Source organism: Ixodes scapularis, unplaced genomic scaffold, assembly GCF_016920785.2.
Source record: "Ixodes scapularis isolate PalLabHiFi unplaced genomic scaffold, ASM1692078v2 PGA_scaffold10__122_contigs__length_95168666, whole genome shotgun sequence".
In the NCBI taxonomy this organism is placed as follows: Eukaryota; Metazoa; Arthropoda; class Arachnida; order Ixodida; family Ixodidae; genus Ixodes; species Ixodes scapularis.
The window spans coordinates 52,335,296-52,341,295 of NW_024609836.1; positions in this window are offsets into that span (position 1 = coordinate 52,335,296).

Here is a 6,000-nt window from a genome sequence, read left to right on the forward strand (position 1 = left end):
TCCTGAACGGAAAAAATTAGTATTTTTGTGGCCGGTCAACCTGAGCAATGTAGACGTATATTGCTGTTGGCTTAATTCGACGGGGGTGTAATATAAATATTGGAGGCGCGATAGATCATAACGCCGTGACAGCTTCTAACGTTGCGAGACTCGTCTCCCACCTTTTGAAAACAGATAATTTCCCTCATTTTTCATTTGCGGCGAGCAGGTTTTCCTGAATCAAATAATTGCGAAATCAGCCCAAATCCTTCAGAGTGGTCCAGAAGATTTTTCGGCAAAAAGCAGCCAAGATGAATAGCCAACGCACCGACCGCCGTGGGTGGCTCAAACTTGAAGCTAATCGAGCACAACCAAACTCAAGAAAAGCAGCTACCGAACCTTCCCATTCACTTGACTGCAGCATTGGTGTTCCCTCCAGTGAAATGCCTCGTCTGTCGTCCTCCCACTGTTCTACATCCTTATAAAGAAGCCCCTTATCAGTTACCAAGCAGTCGTCACTTTGAATGTGATTTGAGACAGACAGGAAATCAAAACGATTTTCCGCGATTCCTTCCCATCCAAGAAATCGAAAACACGTGGTGGAAGGAAACAATCTACTGAGGCTTCGCCACACTAATGAACACTCAGGCAAACTTAAGAAATTTTCGGACCTTCGTGCAATTACACGGTTCGCCATCGCGCCGACAACACGTGTACGCGAAAGCCACCAGAGACGCGGAGAGGCGCGGAGCGACCTGGACCGGCTGGTTCCCGGTTTTCCCGCTTGGTGGCGTCCGTTTTGCTGGAGTCGCGAATAGGTAACCCTCACCAGGCCGTATCACTCCAGGTTTTTTTTGTACGCGTAAATAGTCTTTTAATCTCATATCAGTAAAGCTAACGAGGCTTCGATAACTCCAGGGTTTGTGTTAGCGCGAAAAGGCCTTTACCCTCATAACAGTAAACCTAACCAGACGTTTGTCACTTCAGGGATCGGGTATGCGCGAACTGGCCTTTACTCTCATATATGTAAATCTAACCAGGCCTGATTACTCCATGGTTTTTGTGTTCGTGAACAAGGTTTACTCTCGAATAAGTAATCCTAACCAGGCTTGTATCACTCCAGGGTTTGTGTATTCGCGAACAGTGTGTTACTCACATATATATATATATATATATATATATATATATATATATATATATATATATATATATATATATATGGTAAACTTAACCAGCCCTGAGAACTCCAGAGTTTTTGTATACGTCCACCGTGTTTTTTTCATATCACTAAACCTCACCAGGCCTCACCACTCCAGGTGTTCTTATGCACGCGTTAAAAGACCTTGACTCTCATATCAGTAATTATAACCAGGCTTCGATCACTCACGATTTTATTATGTCCGAGCAGGCCTTTAACTCTCATGTCAGTAACCCTAGCCAGGCCTGATAACTTCAGCGTTTCCTAAATGTGCGGACAGGCTGTTACTCTGATATCAGTAAACCTAACCAGGGACCCCAGCTACACGGCAGGACGAAGAGATCAAGACATCGCCGACTGATGCGATTGTTTAGCGCAACGTCGCCGAGCAATCGCAGCAGGCAGCGTTGACTCTGTCCCTCATTCCTGCAGCCCCCGCGGAAGTCAACCTCCACCTGCACGTGGTGAACCCTGCCAGCTTGTATGCTGCAACGGAGGCTTTGGCGGCTATCCCTCTACTGAGGGATGGGCCCCCTGATAAGGCCTTCCCTTGGGAGGCGGTACACAGCAAAATTCACTAGGACGGCGGTGGTTGGCGCAGGGATGTCATCGACCGTCGTCGAACCACTGGTGTTGCCCTCGAGGGCCCCTTCGCGGGGTCGGGCTGGTGCCGGGCTTTGCGGAGTCCTTTCTCCCTGTCGGTCCTTCGTGGGTCATTCGCTTGGCGGCGACCAGTTTTATTTTTCCAATAGAATAGTTTTCGATTGGCTTTTTACATGAAATTCACATTTGATCCAAGAATCCAATTCGTTTATTTCGTATTGGCTTGGGACTTGCAGCCCCAACCTCTCAATATCTGTCCCTTGTCCCCGCTAAGTAGCTTAGGATCCCAGGCGTAATCTCTCCAGCGTTTCTCTATGCGTGGCCATGTCTTTACTCTCATATCAGTAAACTTCTCCAGGCTTTGATCACTCCAGGGTTTCCTTAGGCGCGAAATAGACGTTAGTCTGATATCAGTAAACCTAACCAGGGCTGATGACTCCAGACTTTTTGTATGAGTGAATGGGGCCATTGAACTCATCAGTAAAGTTAACCAGGCTTCGATCACTGCCGTATTGAAATCCATGTTGGGGCCCACCAGGATTTGTGAAATGTTTTGCCGTACCCCATAAAATGTTTGAGGGGTTTGAAATGTTCGTGAAAGTTTTCTAAAGGTTCTGATGTACCCTTTAAGAAATCCTAGAGGCTGTAAAACACCCGTCATATTTTTTGAAAGGCCTGCGGGGTCAGCCCAAGCCTTTTCGTGAAACTACAGCACCCGTCAAAATCGTAGTAATGGATCTGTGGGAGGGATCATGTGATTCTTCAAGATGTATGCGCCTGGGAAGCCGATTGGCCATTTTGTATCAGGGGGTTGCAAGTAGTGTTTGAAATTGAAGAGACATGTCCCCGTCCCTATTTTGTGCCTTCGTTGATGCTGCCCCATTGCTGTGTCTGTGTGTTCTGTACATGTCCTTCAGGGACTGAACAAGCGACGCCCAATGACGTCCTGTCCTCGCTTGCGAAGGTGAGGAGGTGCGTGGGGAAAATGGGAAGAGTACTTTTTGCTGTTTCTTTAAAGATAACCTGTTTTTAGTCAGTGTGAAGGGGAATCGGTGGCCGAGCAGTCTTTGTCAGAAGCTGGTCGCCCTGTTTTTTCTCCGTCATGGAGGCCAAACTGCGCAACGACGAGCGGACGCTCGTTGTCGGATTCCCGTCCCATAAGTGGAAACTATCCTCTAGAGCAGCTGGATGTGCGGATCAAGGTCTATCAGTGCCTTGTTTCTTGCGCCTCTTCGTCCGTCCGGCATCAGATGCATCCATAAGCATTAGTTCTTATCGTCTTTTCGAGTTACAACATGCATGTAAAACTGAATGTCTGATATAAATTTCCAATTACGCTTTGAACTGCATTTTGTTCTATGGTTCTTAGCCATTTGGACGTCGAGAGGGTCGAGGGGCACCGGGGGGGGGGGGGGGGGGGCATGAAGAGCTGAAAGGGGTTGAAGGGCTGAAAAGGTTTGATAAGCTGAAGAGGTTTGAAGCGCTGAGAAGGTCCTATAAGAGATCAGGACGGAAGTGTTTTCAATGGAGTCCACGGTTTGTGGAAGCGCGAACAAGCTGTCACTATCATACCAGTAAACCTAAGCAGGCTTGATCACTCCAGGTTTTTTTAATGCATGAACAAGTGTTCGCTCTCATATCAGTAAAGCTAACCAGGGTTAGATCACTTCAAGATTTGTGTTTGCGCGAACAGGCCTTTGCACTCATACCTGTAAACCTAACCAGACCGATCAATCCAGGGTCTGTGTGTCTGCGAATGGGCCGTTACTCTGAAATCAGTAAACCTAACAAGGCCTGCTCACTTGAGGCTTTTTCTATGCCTGAACAGGGGTTTACTCTCTTATCAGAAAACCTAACCCGGTTTCGACCACTCCAGGGGTTGTGTATGCTAGAACAGGCCATTACTCTGATATCAGTAAACCTAACCAGCTCTGGTCACTCCCGGGTTTTTGTTTGTGTGAACAAGCCTTCGCAGTCATATCAGTAGACCTAACAACACTATTGAATATAATACTTCAGCCGTGCTGTGTTATGACAACCTCTCAGCACTTCAAACCCTATCAGCCTATCATATCGCTACAGCCCTTCAAACCCCTTCAGTCTTCCAAACACCCTCAGCCCTTGAATTCTTTAGATGCCCAAATGACTTAACCATAGACCATAAAATGCAGTTTCAAACATTATTGGAGATTTATTTCACAGATTGCGTTTTACATGCATATTGAAACTCAAAAAGACGATAAGAACCAACGTTTACTCAAACGCGTGCGCAAGCAGCAGTATAGCCAAAACTTATTGGTTTAAGTCATGGATGAAGAAAGAATAAAACAATCAAAACAGGGACAACACAACCACATGAAAGATGTGGTTGTGTTGTCCCTGTTTTAATTGTTTTATTCTTTCTTCATCCATCACAATGCAGCTGGGTAAATTCTTGAGATGTGGTGTAGTTCAACTGTTAAAACCAAGCTGGTGCACCACATGCACATTCACACTGTCAGTGTAGCACGTTTAGTAAAAACCCCAAACGCGCAACCAACATCCGCCGCCGTTGAGAGATCGCGAGCACTGTCACGGTGTCGTCCATTGATGCCGTCACGGTTGCTTCTCCGGCGTCTTTCTCGCTAGATGGATGCATCAGAAACCGGACGGACATATAGGCGCAAGAAACAGGGCACTGAGAGACCTTCTTGGTCCTACGTCCAGCTGCCGTAGAAGGTAAGTCTCACGCATGGGACGTAAAGCCGACCCTGAGCGCCAGCTCGTTGTTCCGTATTTAGTTTGCGCTCGTTCACGGAGAAGAAAGCGGGAGACTAGCCTCTGACGAAGGATTTAGTTCAACTGACTAAGAACAAAGTATCTTTAAACAAGAAGAAAAAAAACCTCAAATTTTCTCCACACACTTTCTTGTTCTCATGAGCGAGTAGTTGGTGTCCTTGGGCGCTTAATGTCCTGCCCGTAAAACACGTACACAGAACACACAGACAGAGCATTGGGCCGCGTTAGCCAATGTGACGACAAAATAGGGAAGGGGAAATGTCTCCTCAATTTCCAAGACCCGTTGAGGCCCGCCATCGGATGCAACATGGCCAAGCGGCTTCCCCGACACGAAAGGGTAACGTGATCCCTCCCACAGACCCGTTAAAACGATGTTTATGGGCGCTGTGATTCCACGCAAAGGACTGGGACAGACCCTACAGGCCTCTCAAAAATTATAACGGGTCTCTTACACCCTTTCGGAATTCTTGAAGGGTTCGTCCGGCCCTCTAGAAAACTCTGACGAACATCTTTAACCCTTCAAACATTCTGAAAGGGTAAGGCAAGACATTTAAAAAATGCTGGTGAGCCCCATAGAGGAATTTCCGATAGCGCAGGCTTCGATCACTTCAGGGTTTATGTATGCGCGAACAGGCCATTACTCTGATATCAGTAAACCTAACCCAGCCTGATCACTCAAGGGCTTGTGTATGCGTGAACAGGTCTTTACTCTCATATCAGTAAACCTAACCAGACTTCCATCACTCCAGGGTTTGCGTATGCATGAAGAGGCCTTTACAATCATATGAGTAAAGCGAACGAGGCTTCGATCACCCCAGGGTTTTTATATTCGTAAAGTACCTTTACTCTCACATCAGTAACCCTAACAAGGCCTAATTACTCCAGTCTTTTTGTAGATGTGAACAGGCCATTACTCTCATATTAGTAAATCCTAACGAGATTTCGGTCACTCCACTGCTTGTGTACGTGCGAAGAGGCTTTTACTCCAGTGTTGTGCCCAATAACCAACAAAAGTATTTGAAATAAGATACTGAATACAAATTGGAATACGCATTTGAAGTAGTATTCAATTCAATTTTACTACTAACTATCTTGAGTAAAGTAAAAATGTTTTGAAAATGTAACTGAATTACATTCGAAGATACTTGACAAGTAAGTTGCAAGCTGCAGTAATATAAGAATAAAAAAATGAAAGCCGTTTACAACTCCCTGTAACGCCGAATTAGAGCGCAGCTCTTGAGGAGGAGGAGGGAAGGGTACTGGGGGGGGGGTCAAGTGACCTCGGGGGGCGGGGGGTCACGTGACCTTGGGGGTCACGTGACCTTGTGGGAGTCACGTGACCTTGGGGCGTCACGTGACGTCGGGGGGTCACGTGACGATACCGATGACGTCATCAGTAGCGTCACTGATGACGCCATCAGTGATGATGATGACGATGCGGA